This window comes from Vicugna pacos, chromosome 7 (genome assembly GCF_048564905.1).
Source record: "Vicugna pacos chromosome 7, VicPac4, whole genome shotgun sequence".
NCBI lineage: Eukaryota > Metazoa > Chordata > Mammalia > Artiodactyla > Camelidae > Vicugna > Vicugna pacos.
In genome coordinates this window covers 4,727,703-4,748,977 of record NC_132993.1, presented here as the reverse complement: position 1 = coordinate 4,748,977, position 21,275 = coordinate 4,727,703, and the positions used below count along the sequence as shown (strand labels likewise).

At 45.1% G+C, this 21,275-nt stretch overlaps 1 protein-coding gene and 1 long non-coding RNA gene across 6 annotated transcripts in view; one reads left to right on the top strand and one right to left on the bottom strand.

Annotated features, from left to right (window-relative positions):
• Positions 1-21,275, bottom strand: part of PRKAG2 (protein kinase AMP-activated non-catalytic subunit gamma 2) — a 242,027-nt gene that overhangs the window by 66,194 nt on the left and 154,558 nt on the right. The window lies entirely within an intron of this gene.
• LOC116278564 (uncharacterized) lies at positions 3,799-8,432 on the top strand. 2 transcript variants are annotated; one of them, XR_012074149.1, is made up of 5 exons: positions 3,799-4,081; positions 4,291-4,341; positions 5,099-5,260; positions 5,652-6,333; positions 6,835-8,432. It is a non-coding gene; the product is annotated as an uncharacterized lncRNA (long non-coding RNA). The 2 variants fall into 2 exon arrangements; XR_012074148.1 differs by having other exon boundaries at positions 6,813-8,432.

Below are 21,275 nucleotides of genomic sequence, written 5' to 3'. Positions count from 1 at the left end.
GTGAAGGGAGGAGACTTCCAGCGGGGAGACAGGGGCCTCTCATGGGGGCAGTAAGGAGAGTCGATGGCATGAAAGAGAAGCAGCCCCTGGAAACTGCCCACGAGCCCCGGAACTGGAAGAGGAGAAGGCGGGCTGTGAGAAGGCAAGTCTAAGCCAGTGTTTTGAAAGCTGTCAGCAGTGACCCATTCATGACTCATGAAAGCAGTTTAATGGGTCGGAATTACCTTCGTTCAAAATGAAGTGTCCTAGAAATACCACTTTGCTCGGCAGGTCGCTGAGGGTAATTATTGTTTCCAGAAAGCTGTTTTAATCATGTGTCCGTGTATGTGAGTAGATGGCCAAGATGTTTTTCTTTAATTGTAGTTTATGGCCATAGACTAGATAATAAAGAAAGATGTCTACACCTTCTGACACCTCTCGGCTGAATGATTTAGTCCTACATGTGGAACACTGGCTACGGGAAACGTGAAGCTTGTCGCTCACCACTCAAGTCTCCCTTCACCTGAAGAAAGCAGGCAGTGTCTGGAGGAACTAAGGCAGGCCTGAAGCAAGAATGCTTTCAACTCATTCGTGTGTGTGTGTGTGTGTGTGTGTGTGTGTGTGTGTGTGTATTTGGGATTGGTGGCAGGGGGTGTTATTTATTTATTTTTATTTATTTATTGGAGGTACTGGGGATGGAACCCAGGACCACGTGCATGCTAAGCATGCGCTCTACCCCTGAGCTATACCCTCCCCCCTCAATTTTTTTTAAATTTTCATTTTTTTAAAATTGAAGTATGGCTTGATCTCAACTCCTTCATGTTTAAGTTGCAAATAATATAATGAAAACTTAGTCTACACTAAACTGCCTTGACATGCTGGTTGGTGTTTTTCATGGTATTTTCAGGTCTGTAGACCTCCATGTCTGGGAGGACATGCGTGCGCGCGCACACACACACACACACACACACACACACACACACACACGGGAGGGGCAAAGAATACCGACTACTTGGTACTACTTGGTATTACTTGGTACTTCTACTTTTTTTTCCCAAACAACAAACATTTAAAAGAAAAGTGGTAATGGTTTATTATTCTCCTGCTGGGAAGTGGGTGGTTAAGAAAACTTTCCCTCCAGGGAATGATCTGTGGGCTAGGATTGGGACCAGATGTGGGGATGAGGTGACGGTCATAAACCCTGTGACACTCAGCAGCCCGCGTCTGTCACTTAGCATTCCTAAGGACCTGTGGATCAGTGCCTTGCAAGACCAGCGTACCTGGGAGCTACACTAGCGGTCTCCTAGTGTGGTCAGAGGACGCCCGAGCGTCCCGGCAACCTTTTCAGGGAGCCTACACGGTCAACTGTTTCATAGCAATGCTGGGGCATCATCTGCTTTCCACCCACTGCTGCCTGTACTTGTCACTGGCAGCACACTGGGAAACCCCAGCCCCCGAGCTCACATCATGGCCATGGCCAATCATCCCAGACTTCTGCTCCAGGCGCAAAAGCCAGTTTCACCTAAAAGTGTCCTTGATAGCACAGCAATATTTATTCATCTTATTAAATCTCAACCCTTGGATACATGTCTTTTTAATGTTCTGCATGATGAAACAAGAAGTCTACATACAACACTTCCGTGGGATGCTGACTGACGACAGCGTTCTTGAGGTAAGGCTCTTGAGGACTGAGTTGCCTTTTTTAAGTGAAACATTGAGAAACTGAAGAACTGTGGTTACTCAGACCTGGGTACCTGGCAGATATTTTTCCAACTGAACAAAGTGAGTCTGTCACTTCAAGGAAAACAACTGACCAGACTTGTTGCCAGTGATAACATTCGCGTTTTCAAGTGAAAATTAGAATTTTGGAGAAGCCACAATGAGCCTGACAGCTTTCCAATACTTAGAGGCGTCTCCAGGAGAGACTGGTAGTGTTATTAACAAACGTGATTTTGCTTTTTGGATATTGTGGCATGAAATGGGCTACCTTTGGACGATCTGCATCAATCATTGGCTTGATGTTTTCTAAGTGACCAATAAGTGATGCTATAAAATTGTGCACTCAAAGTGCAAAACAGAGTGATGGGTTTTAATGTAATAGAGCAGACTCTATTAAGTAGACAATGAAAATTCATTATTATGGTTTCAGATTGCACACTGCAACTAACCTTTAAAAAACTACCACTTGTCGAGAAGACTACCCACAGTTTTCTGAAGAGGCTATTAAAATACTCCTCCCTTTTCCAACCACATTTCTGTGTGAGGCTGGGTTTTCTTCATGTACCTCAACCAAAACAACATATGGCAACAGAATGAATGCAGAAGCAGATATGAGAATTCCACTGTCTTTTAACTAAGACATTAAAAAGATTTGCAATAATGTAAAGCAATGCCACTCTTCTCACGATTTTTTATTATAAATATATTTACAATAATACATAAGTTTACTATTGATCTTTTAAAATAAATATTTTAAATTTTCTGTTTTAATTCTAACATGATAAATATCAATATATGAAACCCACAAAAAATAAGCCCTTGGGGTCCTCGATAATCATGAGTATAAAAGGGGTCCTGAGACCAACAGAGCTGAGAACCACTGAACTGCATGGGAGCAAAACTCAAAGCTCAAAACAACTCACGGTCTAGTACAAGTTAAAAGAGATGCCCCTTCATCCTCTCTTCTGGGTTTAATGACCTTGGACTGTTTAGGTAGGCATTTCTTTCCATTTTTATTGAGAAACTTACTTTGATTAAGAGAAAATCTTAATGATCATACTAGAGCCCAGTACAGCTACAAAACAAAAAACACTAATCTGAAAAGATACATGCACCCCAACGTTCACAGCAGCACTATTTATAATAGCCAAGATACGGTAGCAACGTAAGTGTCCATCAACAGATAAATGGATTAAGAAGATGTGGTGTATATGTTTCTAATAGAATACTACTCAGCCATAAAAAGAATGAAATTCTGCCATTTGCAGGATGGACCTGGAGAGTATTATGCATAGTGAAGTAAGACAAATACTGTATGATACCACTTATATGTGGAATCTAAAAATAATACAAATGAACATATATATCAAAAAAGACACAGACTCACAGATACGGAAAACGAACCAGTGGTTCCCAGTGGGGAGACAGATTAGGAGCGGGGCAAGTTAGGGGTGTGGGATTAAGAGATACAAACTACTATGCATAAAACAGAAAGCAACAAGGATATACTGTACAGCACAGGGAATTATAGCCGTTATCTTTGGAGTATAAACTGAAAAGCACTGGAACACTATATTGTACACCTAAAACTAATATAATATTATAAATCAACTATACTTCATTAAAAAAACCCAAACCCCCCAGAAATTTATATTGCCTTTTATAAACCAAGAAGTCTTGTTCCCTTTATCCCATTCACATCATTCATTCATTGATTTTTTTCATTGTTAGAAAACCACCATCAGGGGGAGGATACAGCTCAGTTAAACCTAATTACCTCCCCACCGAAAAAAAAAAACCCAAACACAAAAACATATAAAAACAAACAAACAAAAACCAAAGACCCACCTCCTAATATTATCATCTTTGAGGGTTAGGGTTAAAAAAAAAAAGAATTAAAAAGAAAAAAGAAAAAAAAGAAAACCACTATGAAATTTACTTGTTGGGAAAAAAAAGGTTTTTGCCTAAATGCTTTCAACACATATATTTTAAAGTACAAAGCATTTTTAGCTATTTTAGTGTTGACTAACATACCTTGAATCACCTTCAGTTTGAAAACAGGATAAAAATGATCCTTATAAAATGAGTTCTGGATAATTAGCAGACAGGGAAATTTAGTCACACCCACCCGCCAACACGACAGCGCTGCATAACCTCAGGCGACCAGTACGATCAGACGCATGAGGGGATCTGTGGGTTTTGTTTTTTTCTTGGAGACATCTTCCCAGGCTTTCCAGGTTCCAGGCAAAACCTGGACACTCCACACGGTGGTCCCACGGCTACTTCCCTTCCCCAGCAGCTTGGGCATTACTCCTGATGCCCGGGTCTTAATTTACATCCTCATCGAGAAGGACCAGATGCCCCAGTATCTCCCTGAGGAAAGGTATGTGGGTAGGTAATTTCTTGAGAACTTGCATATCTGATAATGGCTTTCAATTTGATACCCTGCCAAATTACCAATTTTGAAATCATTTCCCCTCCATTTTGAAAGTATCACCACACTGCCTTGTAGCTTCTGCTGTTCTGAAGTCTGACGCCATCGTGACTCACAATTCTTGTCTTTTATTTATTTATTTATTTTTTAATTTTAAGATCATGTCTTTCTCCCTGATGTTTTGAAACTTCATGATGCTGCGTCTTGGTGTAAGTCTTTTTTTTTTTTCCCTTTTGTTTGTTTTGTTTCATTTTGTGCTGGGCGTCAGTCTGGAACCCAGGCCCTTCACGGACAGGCGATAATCTTTCTCTTCTGTCTTCTTGGTTCTTCCTCTCTGGACTCCAGGTATTTAGCAGATGAACCTCCTTAACTGATACCCTCATTTTCTCTTTTTCACAATAAATGTTTATGTTGGCCTTCTGTCTACATTCTGGGAGATGTGCTCAACTTTCACCTTCCAGTGCAGGTGTGTGTGCATCTCTATGCATATGTTTGCATAGCTTTATATTCCTAGATCTCTTGATCATAGAATACTCCTCCCTCTGCACCCCCCTTTATAGCATCCTGTTCTTATTTCATGGTTGTAGTACCTTTTATTCCCTTTAAATGCTTCCTCCAAGTTCCTTTTTTCTATTTCTTTGGTCTCTGTCTTTCACAATAGAAGTTTCCCTCAAATGCCTGATTTTCTTTGGATGCTTATTTAATAGCGATGTTCTGAAGGGCTGGGTGGGGGCTGCACGTGTGGGTGGGAACCATTGACTGGTGGGCTTCCCTGTTGAGAAGTACCAGTGGCAAGCCAAAGTTTCGATTTCTGCGGGTCTTTCCTCTCAAGACAAATCCATTTTCCTGCTTGGGTGGGGGAACAGGGGGGCCGCCCAGTGCCAACATTTTGGGAGCCGAGCAGGGGGACAGAGACTGGTGGGGGTCACCAGTCTGTATAGTCTTTTACTTAATCTCTGTTTTCAGAACTTGTACCCCCGTGCAAATATTCAAAAAGCAGACTTTTCTTCTTGTGAGGGCGAGAATCTGGGTCGTCTGTGTGGTAACTTTCAAACAAACTCACACCCTTGCCTTCAGAGGTCCCTGCGTCTTCGAGCCAGAGTCCCCATGTCCCTGTTTCAGCTGAAGGTGAGTTTTTCAAGAAGAGCAATAATTAAAACTAGAAGCAGTCATCAGAAGAAGCGTTTAAATACAGCAGTGAAGTCTTTATGGAAGCAAAGCAAAGCCAATAAAGGAAGTGGACAGGATCACAAAAGCACGCAGTGTGGTTGTAAATACCGTTCAAAAGCTTCTCGAGGTTACGAGCTTATTTATCTGAGGCCTTGGCCAAGGCCTTTTTAGTGCCTAGGTTTTGGAAACTGTGGCTTAGTCTTAGTGTTTTGTTTTGCTTATAACTCTCCTCAAAAGAATGCAGCTTGAAAATTAAGTTTTGATTAGCACTGTTCTCCTCTAGTGTCCTGAAGAGTGTTTAAAGTTGTTTTTTTAAACAATCATTATTTACAAGATTTTTTTTTAAAAGCTTCATCATCCCCAGAGCTCAGAACCTTTCCTCCCCTCTCTGCCTGCCCTAACCATTATCGGCCGCTCGTCAGAGGATTACGGCGCCTGCTCTCCGGCTGCTGGTGAAGGCTCCTCTCAGATCAGGCTCGGGAGGGGCCGGGAGGACAGGGCGGCTCAAACAGGACAGACTCTGAGGACCCGAGGACCCGAGGACACATGCAGCATTTTAGGTTTTACCAGCAGAAGAATGATCTAGAGCTGAACGAAGAGGAATTCGCTCCCAGCATCTGGGGTGTCAAGGGGCAGCTTGGTTTCTTCTCCCAAACTTTTCCTGTCCTCGGTCTGGCGTCTGGGACGGTGTCCGGGACAGAGAACTGAGACAAATGAGGGCCGAGGAGGAGGAGGAGCTCGGGCTGGGTTACTGCTGTTGCTGAATTCACTTTTTTTTTTAAAGTACTCTTTCTGTTTGTTGTTTGTTTGGGGAGGGGATAATTAGGTGTATTTATTTACTTATTTTATTTATTTATGTATTTTACATGGAGGTGCTGGGGATTGAACTCGGGACCTCGTGCACACGAAGCACACTGCCACTGAGCTACACCCTCCTTCCCGAGTTCACTCTTGAAAAGGAAATTATTCCCACATTTAACCTCAGGAGCATTGCCCCAATTCTAGGAATCACTCAGGAAATACGTGAACAGGTAATTATATTTATTTTTCTCCTTATGCGTTGTTTCCTTGGGCATCCTTCAGAAAAGAACAGCAATAGTTTTATACTCATAAAGGGCTCAAAATGCAGAGACTCAGAGGGCCCCGTCTCTGGGCAGCCGTGCCCTGCCAGTGGGAGGACTCGAGTCCACAAGGATGCTGCCAGGCGCTGCCCTTTCCATTTTCCTCTTGAAAATAACCCGTCAGCTACCAGCTGGTTCCTCCCAAGAGGCCTTAGCCATCCCTAAGTCTTCAGTCCCCACGGCTGCGGCCTCCCGTGCCTCTCAGGGAACTGCGTGTGTGGACGTGGAACTGAGGGGGAGACACTGACTGCTGGGGCAGCCGGGCAGCCTCTCCTGGACGAGAGCCTCCCCTGGGAGGCGGGCCAGCAAGGGTGAGGAGGGTGCATCCAGCAGCAGGCCACCTGGGCCTCAGCCTGCCTCTCTCACCTGAACTTGGTTTTAAACTCCAGCACTGGCTCTGCTGTTTGCCAGGCCCAGAGCGAAATGAAGAACAGGGGCCCTGGGCTCCAGAATAAAGAATTTCAAGATGATGTGACAACAACAGAGCATGAAACCCAGAGTGGGCCCCTCTAAGCAAGGGCCCAGTGTGACGGTGTGGGTCACAACCATGAAGTGTCCATGCCTCAGTGTTCCCATCTGTCTAGTGGGGATCAGAGCTGTACCTGCCTCATCGGGCCGTAAGGAATGCGTGAGTTAACGGCACATAAAGCACCTGTACCAGCAGTTAGTGAGAGCCCAAGGAATTATTATCACATCCCCACTCAGACCATACGTCACGTCAGACCAGCTCAGACATCCTACCCAAATCTGATGAAAATACATCCTCCCAGTGCTCTGTGATTTGGTAACAGTCAGACCAACAAACACAACGTTATAAATCCGGTTAACAGCACTGTGTCAGTGACAATGTTGCATTTTTAAACCCTGGGATTTTTTTCAGTGAATAAACTAGAAAGACTGAAAACTCAGGCTAAGCCTAAAATTTTAGGGATTACCATACTGTGCTTCATCTCTGTGGTTCAGTTTAAAAAATTTTAAGAACATCACTGTTTATCATGACCACAGAGAGATAGAAATGTGTTGTCTGATGAATCATGAAAAACTAGAAATATCTAAAAGTTTAAAATGGAGGACGGTGCAAAATGCACTTCATGACAACGAGAAAAATAGTTTATTTCATATGCAAGTATCTTTAGTCCAACAAAATATATTTAGCTAAGCATACAGATCAGATCCACTTGTACAGATCTGAGTAAAGGGAAGCCAATGTTTTGGACAGTGTCAGTAAGGGACGTGTGATAAGACGGTTTTAACCCACAGCTAATATCACTAAGCAGCTAGAACAGTGTGCGTTGTAATCATCAAAGTTCTTTCTGATATAGATGAATAAGCAGCTGGTTTATACTATGTCAACTGCTGCTCTATTGTGTTAAAGGACCAAGCTGGAAATAAGGCACATAATCTCCTAATAGCTGCTACTGATCTTCTAAGTCAACTCAGAACTTAATTCAGTAAGACTGGAGGGGAAGAGAATGAGATAGAACGGATAGTTACAGAATTTCTAGTCCCATAAAGGGCTACCTGAAAGTTCTGCTTGACTCTTTTTTTTTTTAAATTGAAGTACAGTTAGTTACAATGTGTCAATTTCTGGTGTACAGTGTAATATCCCAGTCATGCATATATATATACATATATTCATTTTCATATTCTTGCTTGACTCTTTATGTAGTGAAAGAATCTGGTGACCCAGAAAGCAACCACGGTCCCAACTAACCTGGTGCAGTGCTGTCTGAACGGAAATAAAATTGGACCTTATTCTATGCGCTCCACCAAATATATATGTAAATACAACTTGACCTTCTCAGGTTGGCCTTGGTGGTTTATTTAAAAAGCAGTCTCTTTGTACACACATACATATAGTTTCATATTCTTTTTCACTAAAGGTTATTACAAGATATTGAATATCGTACCCTGCGCTACAAGAAGAAACTTGTTTTTAAAAAGTCTATTTATATTTATAGTGGCTAACATTTGCAAATGTGCTGTACACCAGAAATTGACACACTGTAACTGACCGTACTTCAATAAAAAATAAAAAATAAATAAATAAATAAATTTAAAAAGCAGTCTCTTTACCTCTAAGTTTGTTTTGAATAGAGCTCTTTTTATTATTTGTGTTTGTTTTATCCAAGCAATAGATTCCCCCTCCCCCTATTTCTCAGAAAAATAAATTAAAAGTGGCTTTGCTTTGTTCAGGGGAGTCCGTGATGTGGACACCCTTCCATTTAAGTCAGGCCAACAAGCTAAATGCTGACTACACCCTAAGTCCCTGGAGCGACTGGCTCTAAAAGCCTTTATATTTGCTTTTACCATGTTATAAAAGGCAATGGACGAGTATTTATGTTGACTTTAAGGCTTTCCTCTCTCATCACACAGATACCTTAACATTTGGGGTCCTTGCACGGTCACTGACCATGTGTTTGCAAACCTGATGCACACATTGAATGCAGTCTATAGTTTATGCCTCGTGGGAAATAGCTGTTTTCTTTAATCGTCCTTTTGTGAGAGTGAGTGAGGGGGCAGGCAGGGTGGAAACACAGCCCCACCTGTGGCACCGTGTCCTGACAACAGCAAGAAGCACAAGGCCTTGAACCACTAAGACCAGGCCTCTATTTTAAGATAATTTCTTTGATTATTACAGCATGTAGGGCTATGTGCAGCCTCTAGGGGGGTGGGGGCATCCTAGGAAAAGTCCCGAATGTATTAAGTAGACGTTCTAACACATCAAACACAGCTAGAGGACAATTGTTTCTGAAATTCATTCTTACATCCTGGGAAAGGACAAGTCATACTGACATCATGACCCAGTCCGAGTATCATTAAGGATGGGTGACGAACACGTAACTTGGTATTTGGGGATCCACCCAAGCCAAGCTTTAATTGCCAGATGTAATAAAAGTAAAAGGCCAGATTCAAGTCCAGGACTGAGGACAGATCTTAAGGTAAAACGCATTCCTTTCGTTCTCCTGCTCACCTGACCCCTTAAACTGGCAGCCGAGGCTCAGGCAGGCAAACGGCTTAAGACCCTTATGACCTCCAGGTACTGAAGTATTATATATGCTTGATGTCTTACAAGAATCTGATCATTAGTGAATAAATCCATTGAAACTGCACTATTTTTTCTTTATCCAAATATCAGCACGGTCTCTATCTGATGGCTTTGGTATGTTAAACATGCACTCCAGGCTAGATGTGATACTTGCTGTTTACTGTATTAGACCCAGCAGTGTGCTTTGTCATTCGCATAATATAAAGTTAGTTAAGAACTGTGTGACCATGACATTTTCTGAACAGGAGGCTTTAAAAAACAACATTCTCCTGACAACCAAATGATGTAAGCTGAAGACAAGGGCCTGATTATAATATTAGGTGAAAAGCTATGCTGCCAGACCATCCAGCCCATTGTCTACATGTCTGATATGTCTGTTTCTGTATCTGTGTATGAAGGAACGACCAAGGCCCAGCCAGGAACGCTGCACCTCAGTTTACCTGTCTCGAGGCGATGGGACTACAGGAGGTCTTTATTCTCTTCTTTCTGCTTCTCTTTACATAATTAGAGGAATGATTTTTTTAAAATTATAATCATGGTAAAATACACATAACATAAAATTTACCTCCTTAGCCATTTTAAAGTGCATAGTTGTAGAATCAAGTACATTTATACTGTTGCGCAGCCAATCTCCTGAACTTTTCATCTTAGAGGAGTGCTATTTTTAAAAGAGATGATGAAATACTCCTCCAGATGTGTCTAATTTTTAAAATTAAATGCAAAGGAAGTAAATGGAATGGCTTAATCGGGATAAACCAAGATAATTGAATAGCCTGACCAATTTGTGAGTGAACACAGTCTAAGCAATGGGCTTTTAATTTGCTTCTGAGACAGTTTGGGGAGAGGGCAACGCTGGCAGAGAGCATATTAGGGTTTCCTCTGGGTAGTTCCTTAGAGGGCTAATAATTGAACTACCTGCTTCAATTTCCCTTTTTCTGAATAAAATAGACCTTTTTTCTAATCAGGCTCAAGATGGGCAGATGTCATTCTTACTCAGGACTCAAAAATAGTGGGAAAAAATGTTACAACATGCACCCCCCCAACCCCAAAACAGGTTTACTCCAGCACCGCCGAGAATTTGAGCGTCATTCATTAACAGGGCAGGCACTCCGTTCTTAGAGAGATGCCAAAGGAGGCTTGTTCTAAACTTTTCCACCATTCCAACAGCTAATTTCTACTGACTTGTTAAGGGAACACCGTTAACACCGGTGTTACAGTTTGTGTCACTGGTACCCGTGATACTCCGCCAGCCATAGTTAATGCTTTTCTAAGTGCTGTTGAGTTCAGGGACAATCCTGGTTCTGAGCTGGAGGAATTCCCATCTAAATGCAAATCAAGACAAGCCCATCTAGAATGCATGATTAGGTACAGTCATTTTTCCACCATTTAATGTTCAGCCCCTAAAATGCATTTTCATGCGACCGTGTTGGTAAAGTGCCCCTTCTCGGGTTTAAACTGTGTTTTCTTCCCAACACTAGCGGTTGTACAGGCGAATGTGTTCAGAGACTTGATATCTTTGACTTCATAAATGGTAAATAAAATGGACTAAGAGAATCATTTGTCCAACCTCTGCTTCTCCGCTCCAGACTTACAGATCCAGGCCCTGAATACCTCTATCTGATGTCCTGAAAGACTCAAAGAGAGTGTGCCCCCAGTGGAACCTGCCCCTCGTCCCCAGATCTACTTCCCCTTCCTCAGTTAACAACGCGCCACCCATCCTTTCCTGCCAGAAACTGGACAGTCACCCTAGACTCCTCCTTCCACTGCCACCTATTTGGGCATCACTGGGGCCAGCCTATTTCATCTCTTACATGCTTTTACAATTAACCCCTTCCTCCAAATCTCCACTCCTGTGGCCTTAATTCAGCTCTTTGTCATCTCTTACTGGACTATTACAGTACTTTCTTAAGTGGTCTGCTGGCCTAGTCTTTCCCCCATAAAGTCAAACCTCTAGCTTGTTACTGGAGCCATCTTTTTATTACGATACAAGTCTGACCAACGCGCTCCTCTGACAACCACTGCCAGGGTAGCCAATGAAAAGTTTATGACGCTCATTCATGCAGCTTGCATCAAATTTGCATCCTTTCCTTCCTCAAGGAGATTAAGGGGAAGAATAAGGGTCCTTCCACCTTAAACTCATGTTATTCCAAATGTCCCCAGTCCAGTCCAAAAGCAGACTGTATAATCTTAGAATGCACCGAGGGTGAGGAGAATGCAAATCCTTCAGTCCTAACTCTACAGGACTATCTCACCAGTTTGCCATCTTTTCAGCCAGTCTGATTCCTGGACCTCTTGTGGGCGGGACTGGTGACCCATCCTCTTGCCCTCCACAGTGGGACAGGCCCCGCATCTTGGGTGGACAAAGCTCTATGGCTCACCTCTTGCCTTTCTGGGGACAAGTCTCATTCTGCCGCTTTGCACAGGATGTCTTAGCAATTAACTGGATGGCAGTAAAGGGAAGATCTGGCACAGATCAGTCAGGAGCTGGCAATTTTTTTTCTGAAAAAAGGCCAGGTACTAAGTATTTTAGGGCTTCTCAGACTCCCCAGGCGTGGCTGCAGCGTGAAAGCAGCCAAAGGACGGGCATAAATGACTCGCTGTGGCCACATGCTAGTAAGACTTTAATTACGAAAACAGACGGTGGGCCAGATTTGGCCCACGCGCCACAGTGTGCCAACCCGTGAGTTCGGGATACAGGCTAAGGTGCTGAGTCAGGGTGCAGGGGATAGGCGGAGAATCTGGGATTTCTCTAGAGGTAGTGAAAAACCACACCAAGAACGTGGGTTTGGGAGTGTAGGTGCCTCGGTTCAATCCTTGACTTCAGCGTTCGCTAGCTCGGGAGCCTTTGGATAACTTTACACAGATTATCTCATTTGATCCTCATTTGATCATCTTGTGAGGTACCTTTCTATGGAAAAGAGGCGTGGGTGGAAAGGCACTGAAGGTTCAGAAACTTGAAGTTCCTTTCACCAGCGTATTCACATGCTCAAATCACACCTGTCTTTTCAAAGAAACGCCCTTCTGCACTCTCCAGCTACAGCCCTTGCTCAAGTTCCCTCTGCACATCAAACTTCTTGATAAAGCTGTCCCCATCCTCCAGCCATACTCTGTCATCTCATACTCCCTCCGCCACCCTCTGCCAGACAGCTTCTGCCCCTTGCTGAGAGAAATCGGTGATCAAGACGCTTTCTTCAACAGAGATACGTTCAGCCTGTTATCCGTTTAGGTGACATCCTTCACACCAGCTCAGGTGAGGGAAAAAGATGACTGTGATGGAGTCTGCCTCCTGGGAGAGGCACTATTTGCAGATACTTGTGATAAACTGCAGCGAGCACCCCGACTCTGTGTGATGCCAATATTTTAACCATGGCCTCTGCCAGGGGAAGGCAGGGTTGCTCCTCTAGGGTGGAAACTACAAGATGAATCCTAACGTGGCCACCCTTGTGATGGCAGATTTAACCACAAGAAGGGTAGACTCCAAGAGCCAAGACAGCAAAATAAATCCACCACTGGAAACTTACATGTTTTTAACCCCACATCTGCGTCTCTGTGATCTCATCACCGCTGACTGCGTGGCCACGGGACTTGTGAACCTTTAGAAGCTGATCCCCAGTCTGTTAGGTCATGACCACGAGGGAAGAGGTGCCCCTCAAAGCTTGAGCTCAGGGTCCTGGCTCTGCGGGACTTAGCCCTTGCTGGGAGACTCTTGAGGGCAGGAACGATCTCAGCCATCTTTGTGTACTCAGCACCTAGTTCAGTGCCAGGCAAATGACAGGGTCTTAAGAAATAACAGGTAAAGGTATGATTTCCCTCCTAGATCCCAGGGGAGGTGACGGGCAGGGCATCTATCAAGCTTAAAAAAAATGTTGAGGTAAAAAGATCCAACATCCTCTCCTTGGAGCTCAGCTACCCTGGGGCACAAAGTAAGTGAGAATCCCACAGACCCAGGCCACTGCTCAGAAAAACGGGCCAAGCTCTCTGCCAAGCGCATCTCTCTTATCTGGGCCCTGCCTCTTTCTGCTTTTCGAGTTATGATTCCAACAGGGCAGGAACACAGGGAGGATGTCATTATAGCATCTTTTTTTGACAGCTAGGAGAATAGATATTCTCTGCCTGTCTCTTCAACACACAGGCAACTCTCGTCCAGGCTTCCACGCTCATGATAAAACCAAGCCCACTACACATCAGCTCTCTCTGCAGTCCCTACTCCGTGACCCAACGTGAATTTTTTCGAACTATTTAAAAAACATCTAATCTGTTGTGAGTAACAGATGATGAAATTGCTAGTTTGCCATTCCTGGGTGGATAGTCTTAACATTGAGAACTTACTGGGTTGTAACTTGATATTTAAAATGTTTACAGGAATATAAAACCAAATGGGTGCATATGAAATCTTTAACTGCTCCTTAATGTCAAGTAATTTGAAATATTTTTAGATTTTTAAAGTGCTTTTCTCGCTTCGAAAGGGCTAATTGTTCCAAATAACAATTTTGAAAGATTGGTTAGTGACTTCCTTCTAAACATTCATACCAGGAAAACCAGGGATCTTAAGAGATTGATTCAATGGCAAGACAATCTGTTTTTAAAAAGAACCCAAAGTTCGTGAGTTTATTATCATTTCTGAATCCACTGAGCTGTTTTCTCCCCACACATATGATGAAACAAGTATTAGTTATCTTTTGGTACATAACAGATCATCCCAAAACTCAGCGGCTTAAGACAACAATAATACGTTATCTGTGATGACTGAATTGTGTCCCGCCCCAGCAAATTCATATGTTGAAGTCCTAACCCCCGAAGGGACTATATTTGGAGATAGGACCTTTAAAGAAGTAATTAAGGCTAAATGAAGTCATAAGGGTGGGGCTCTAATCCAACAGGACAGGTGTCTTTGTCAGAGGAGGAAGAGACACTAGGGACGTGTGTGCGTGGAGGAAAGGCCCTGTGAGGACAAAGCAGGACAGTGGCCACCTGCAGCCCAGCAGGGAGCCCTCAGGAGAAACCGAACCTACCAGCACCTCAAGCCTGGAATTCCAGTCTCCAGAACTGCAAGGAATAAGTTTCTGTTATTTAAGTCACCAGTCTGTGATGTTTTGTTTCAGCCGCCTGAGCAGACTAATACGTTGTATCTCATGGTTTCTGTGAGTCAGTTCAGCAGGGTGGTCCTGGTGCAGGAGCTCTCACTAGGTCCCCAGGTAGGTAGTGGTGGGGGCTGCGGTCTCATCTGAAGGCCTGACTGGGGCTGGAGGATCCAGTTCCATGGTGGCTGGGACGCTGGTGATGGTTGTTTTGTTGGTTGGGGGCTTCTGTTCCTCTCTCCCTGGCCTAATGAGGCCTTTTTAATTCGGTCCCAACCAACCATCCTGAACTCTTTTTTTCAGTTTAGTTACATATTAAGTATGTCATAAAAAGAAATATAGCCCTTATTTTCACCCGTCAGAATTTTGGTATCATAAATTGCTAAAATAGAGTAGAGAAGTCCATGTATTAGAGGTTGTGGTGTATAGTTGACCCTTAACAACGTGAGGGTTAGAGGTGCTGACCCTTCACACTGGAAAATCCAGTATAACTTACAGTCAGCGTGCCACAGACGTGGTTCCTCCATCTCTGTGGGTATGCAACCAACCTTGGATCATGTAGTACTGTAGTATTTACTAGTGAAAAAAATCGGCATTTACGTGGACCTGTGCAGTTCCAACCTGTGTCGTTTAAGAGTCAACTGTACTCCTCTGACCCCCTTTCAACAATGAAGGATTTCCCCCCAGCCGTTGGGAACCTGCCAAAGGACGATCCGAAGCTACCAGCTAGGACTGCCCTTGCTTGAAGAGAGCTGCCCTGCCCAAGGTCAAGCCCTCGCCAGGACAGCTGTCATCTAGTGACTGGTGATGATGGCATGAAGGCCTGGCTCCTTTGGCCCCACGTGGGACCACTGTGAGGGATGCCCTGTGGGTCTGCTGAGGACTTGGCTGAGACTGCACTGCACTGCAGCTCCTCCCTCTGCTCCCCCTGCCTCCTTCCCTTCTCCCTTAGGGATTGATTCTAACAGCCCTTCCTAATAAACATCCTGCACGCTAATCTCTATCTTAGGTTCTTAATTTCTCAGGAAACATAAACTGCAGCAGCCTGCTTAACAGGAAGTCACTCTCGGAGAAGCTAACCGTCTAAATCAGACCCCTCAAGTATGGATAAGTGAGCCTCCGGGCTCTAGTTTGTTGTGTGTTCAACTGAGACCCAGCTGCCGGACTCAAGTGACAAGACAGGAGGTAGACTTCAAAACCAGCCACGCCCTCCGCCTCTCCCTGCATCTGCACCTGCTGCAGCGTGACTGTCACTTGCACTTCCTTCTGTCGGCCACAGCAAGTTGTAAGTCCAACCCAGATCCAAGGGGAGAGGAAGCAGATTCTACCTGGGGTAGGGGGAGCTACAGAGCGCCAGTTCTGAGCCTGGCCCTCGGGAGGCCTTGAGTATATCTCCATGTCTCTTGGAACCCCGTCATTGTCATAAGACACACCCAGGCTGGCCGGCTGGAGGAGGAGAGACCACATGCAACAGAGACAAGCTGTTTGGCTCAGGCCATGCTGGTCCAGCCAGTCCCCAAGCAACCTGCTAAGTGACCACAGATGTATGAGTGAGCATAGCCAAAGCCAGAAGAAGGTCCAACCCAAACTGCTGACCCACGGAATTGTGAGCTAAATAATTCGGGGAGGTTTGTTCTACAGCAATAGAAAAACTGACACAGTACCCAACCCTGTTGGCTACAGGAATCAAGCAGGCAAGAGAGGAGGAGAAGGGAGACTCCAGACTGCGGCGGGTGTCCTGGGTTCCCTGTCACTGGCTCTGGGACGCCAAGCTGCTGCAGCGGCTGCTGCTAATGGCCCAAACCTGCGACCTCCTTACAGGACTGTCTCTGGGTGACAGGTGCCACCCCAGCTGCAGGCGTGTCTCTCTCACTGGAGGTATCCCATAATGAATGGCTGCTCCGTAGGAAGGGACAAAAGCCCCGCTCCCTCGCCTTCAGGCAGAACAAATTCTGGTGCAGTTTATGCTCCAGAGCTCTGTTGTCAAAAGGCTGGAACTAAATCGCATCTGAAACCACACCCTTGCTTGGCTTCTTCCCTCCCCTTGCCCCTTACAGCTTTCCTCTGAGAGCACTCCATACTGAACAGACTTGTACCCAAACTCCCGCTAGGAGCTCTGATTCAAGATGCAGGTCAAGAGTGCAATTCCTGGGAGAAAACGAGGGAGAAAACAAGTGGCTGGTGTGGAAAGGAAATCAGACCAGTACCATCATTCTTGTATTTTGGATCAGGTTTTCGACCCCACACAAGGTGATTCTTCCACGGGTCCAAGACAAATGCCCCCACTTTGTGCTCCCACCTCCTAAGGAAACTCGTCCACTTCCTTTACAAGAACAAGTGTGCTGCCTGCTTTCCCCCTTCTATCTTTAACTACTCCCTTCTGACTAACTCTGTTCTCATTAGGGTTTAAATGGATTCCCCTCATGGGAAGAAATCATCACCTCGATTTTTCCAGCTAGAGCCCCATCTTCTCCCCTTCAGAGTCAGGATCCTTGAAAGAATTCTCTACACTAGAGATTCCACTTCTTTACCTCTGAATCATTCACCCCACGTTACATGGCTTCTGCCTCTGACCGTGCCATTGAAAGTGTTCCCGCCAAGGTTACCGATGACCACAGTCCTTCCATCCCATGGCCAGTCTGCTGCGTGTGACATCACCCATCACTCCCTCCGAACACGTGAAACACAATGAAACACAGTCTTTTTGCTTCTGTGATACTGGGTTTGCCTGGTTTTCCTCCTACTTTCCAGACAACGCAGAATCCTTTTCCTTTTTTTGTCCTTCAAATGCCCACGTTTTTCTAGCTCTCTTCTCATCTACCCTATGTTTTCTGGATTATTTCATCTACTATCATGGTATAAATTACCATTTACATTCTGACGATTTTAAAACCTTAATTTCTAGCTCCAGACTCATATACCCAGTTGCCCCCTGGACACCTCCACCTGGTTACTCCCACGGGCACCTTACTGTATCACCTAAATACACACGTGTGTGCACTTAGGCACACCCCCTGCCGCCACTTGCACACACACAGCCTGTGCCCCTACCCCAGCAAATGCAAGTACCATCCATCCAGTTTCCCAGGGCAAACTCTTTAGAATCATTCTTGATTCTTCTCTTATTCTCCCTCCACGAATCAGTCACGACATCCCCAGTTCCTCTCAATCCGACCTCTTACACAGCTCTTTACTTCTTCACACCAGTCTCCTTCTTTCCACCTTCAGCTGCCACCTGGCCCAGATCGCCTCACACTGCATCTCATCAGAGCCCTGGTTGTGCCCAAATCCAATCTAATTTCCATGTCCTGCCAGAGGGATCACCCTAAAATGCAAAGCTGATTATTGCTCTCTGCTGTTGCAAAACACGTCCACTTCCTTCCTCCGGGATTGGCTTTTCCACCCATTAGACTGGCCTGGCTGTCTTCTCCCATAATAACTACACAGGTTCCATCAAATTCCATTGTAATGTATTTACCTGCCTGTATCGTCAAAGAGACAAAAGCTCCTTCCTTTGTTCAATTATTATGAGCTATTTCTCAGAACCCTCCTATGCATCATGTGCTGTTAATAAGTGGTGAACAGAACGAGTACTGACCCTGCCTCATGAGAGCCTCCACGCATTTATCATTCCATCAGCCTTTCCAAGCACAGGGTCCAGTACCCAGCAGTTGCTAAAAACTATTGGCTGGGTAAAGAAATGATAAAATGAGTGCTGTCTACTAAAGATTAGTTAGTTACCTTCATCCCCTTTCCAATTTTAGAATAAAATTTTATAAAAGTGATCTCCACGGTGAGTGTTTACAGAGAATGTCGTTTTATTCCAAAAGACAGAGATAAATTATATCTAAATACTTTCAGGCTGATGGAAGCCTTTAAGCAACCCACATTCCTCTGTGAAGATTATGCTGGTGACCAGATGAATGAAATCGGCCAAGCTCTTAAGGACCTTAGCACATAAAGACATTCAGTGGAATCCAATCATAAAGGAACACTTTATATGAACTTGAAGCTACCACCACGCCCTGCTGCCAAGGGCCGCTGGAAACAGAAGAGACCTGGGCCAGACTACAGCTGCACAGGCTGGAACACCCTCTAAGGCAGCCCCTGGAGGCCTTGGGGGATAAAACTCACACGAGGGATTAAAGCCTGGTTTAATGTCCGCAGCCTGTGGGGACGCCGTCTCCCAATTTTGAAACATATTTCCAAATGTAAGTGGGGAGCCTCCAGTGAGCACTCTGATTTTCTGAAGCTCAAACTATATAAACACTGTAGTGTCAGCTGGATCATTTTTTAAAATGTGGTAAAATATACATAAAATGGGTCATTTAAATCATTTTTAAGAGTACAATTCAGCGGTATTAAGTACATTCATTTTTTTTGTGCAACCATCACCACCATCATCTCCAGAACTTTTTTCATCTTCCCAAACTGAAACCCTGTCCCCGTTTAAGCACTGACTTCCTGTTCCTCCTCATCCAGCCCCTGGTTTTTGTTTCTATGCAGCTGATAGCTCTAGGGACCTCATGTAAGTGGACTCATACAGCATTTGTCCTTTGGTGACCAAAGGGTTGGTGACCCTTTGGGTTATTTCACTGAGCAGAACATACTCAAGGTTCATTCATATTGTAGCATCTGTCAGGATTTCCTTCCTTTTTAAGGCTGAATAATATTCCATTGCGTGGAAAGACTACCTCATGTCTATCCACTCATGACATCTGGATCGTTGTTAAAATTTCACTCAGTTGTGCATGTGGAGTCACAGGCTCTGACCAGGGTGCGGGGTCTGGGCCCACCGCTGAGGATGGGGTACAGCCAAGAACATTTCCTCTCTGGCCCCAGAACCACCTCCGAGAGCCTGGAAGGACCCAGGCTTGCTGTCCTGGACAAGAGCTCATAGTTGTGTGGTATAAACAGGGAAGAACACCACTTTCTAGTCGCAACTGGGGAAAAGCTGAAAGTGGACCTAGAACATCTCTCTCATTTAAACTGGGAAAGGCTACAAGCTTGTCCTGAGCACAGAACTTCTGTGATCATGGAAAACCCTGCATCTGTGTCTCACTTCAAATGGTCTAAAGTTAAAATAACTATTTTCTCTTCACATCAGTGTCTCTTCTGAAATGGGGTTACTCTGCCAGTCATCCCTAGTCCATGAGAAGACCTGATCCATCCAAGCCTCTCTGCTGGGAACCTCCCTCATTGCTCCCCTCCTCAGTCCTCTCCCTGCTCCCACAGGGTCTGTGGGTCCCAGATCTCCCGGCCTGCTGGCCCCTCGGCAGGTCTGGCAGGAGGCTGGAGGGCGGGGAGAGGCCGAAACCAGGATTTCCATTCCTCTGCCTCCAATGGCATCTCTGGCCAGCGGCTCCAGCCCAGCAGACATGCGTGGTTCCACCTCCCCTCTGATGGGCTCCCATATCCCTGCCTCCCCACACGCCCCTCCAGCCCTAGGGAAGGAGTGGCCTCCCGCTTTTGATAATCTTCAGGTGGCCTCATCATTTCTTTTTTGAATTTTTTTTTTTGGTTCCATTATCTCTATGACCAAGTCTCTTCGTTAAATGCCCAGGAGAACAGAAATCTCTAGATCTTTTCTCATTCACACCCAAGAACACGGGTGACCTTCCTTCCAGGCCCAGGGACGGCTCCACGTCTTGTCTACTCACTGCCTCTTAGTGGTCCTCCTGCCTGGAGTCCATCTCAGAGTCTGCTGCCAGGTCCCCCCCCCCCCACCCCCAGAGACAAATGCCCACCGCGTACTCTTCCTTCCCCATGTACGCGTCACACTCCTTCCCACCCCAGTCCTGGCCAATTTTCTCTTCCAGAAGGCCCCCCACCCACCTCTCCCCTTACTGAAGCCCTACCAATCCCGCAAGGCTTCCTTGCCCTTATCAGACTGCAGTGTTTCCCCCTTTCTACCCCCTGTAGTGCCGACTGTTTGTTTCACTCCCGAACCCCACCCAACCTACTTTCTGCTTTCATTTAACTGTTTTATCTGAGTATTATTCTGTTCCCAGAGAGACTGTAAGCCCTAGAAGGTGGAGCAATACCTTGCATTTTACCCTTCAGCACTTAAAACAACACCCGCTAAGCCGACAGCCAACAAAATCATCATCGGATGAAGAGGGAGGATTGTCACAGTACATTCGCTGCATGACAAACATCTTCTTTCTCCCCAAAGACAGGAATTGCTCTGGTTGGATAGTGTCCCCTGCAAAAGCTATGTTGAGGTCCGAACCACTGAGACCTGTGAACGTGACCTTATTTGGAAATCAGATCTTTGCAGATGGAATCAAGCTAAGATGAGGTTGTACTAGGTTTGGTTGGGCCCTAATCCTGTATGACTGGTGTTCTTCTAAGAAGTGGAAAATTTGGACACGTACAGAGGAAGACAACCAGCTGAAGATGGAGGCAGAGATTGGAGGGAAGCTGCCACAGACCAAGAAAAGCCTGGGGCTACCAGAAGCTGGGAGAGGCAAGGAAGGAGACTTCGGAGGGAACATGGTCTGGCCAAAACCCTAATGTCAAACTTCCAGCCTCCAGAGCCTTGAGATAAGGGCGTCCTGTTGTTTTTAAGCCCCCCAGTTTGTTACAGCAGCCCCACGGAACTAGTACTGCCACTGAATAAAACAGTTACATGCACAAGGGTAGACTTTAGTGATATGGCTCTTACATCCTTGCTGAGCACAGGAGTAATACTGAGGTATGTGTAGTACTGACCTGAACCAGGC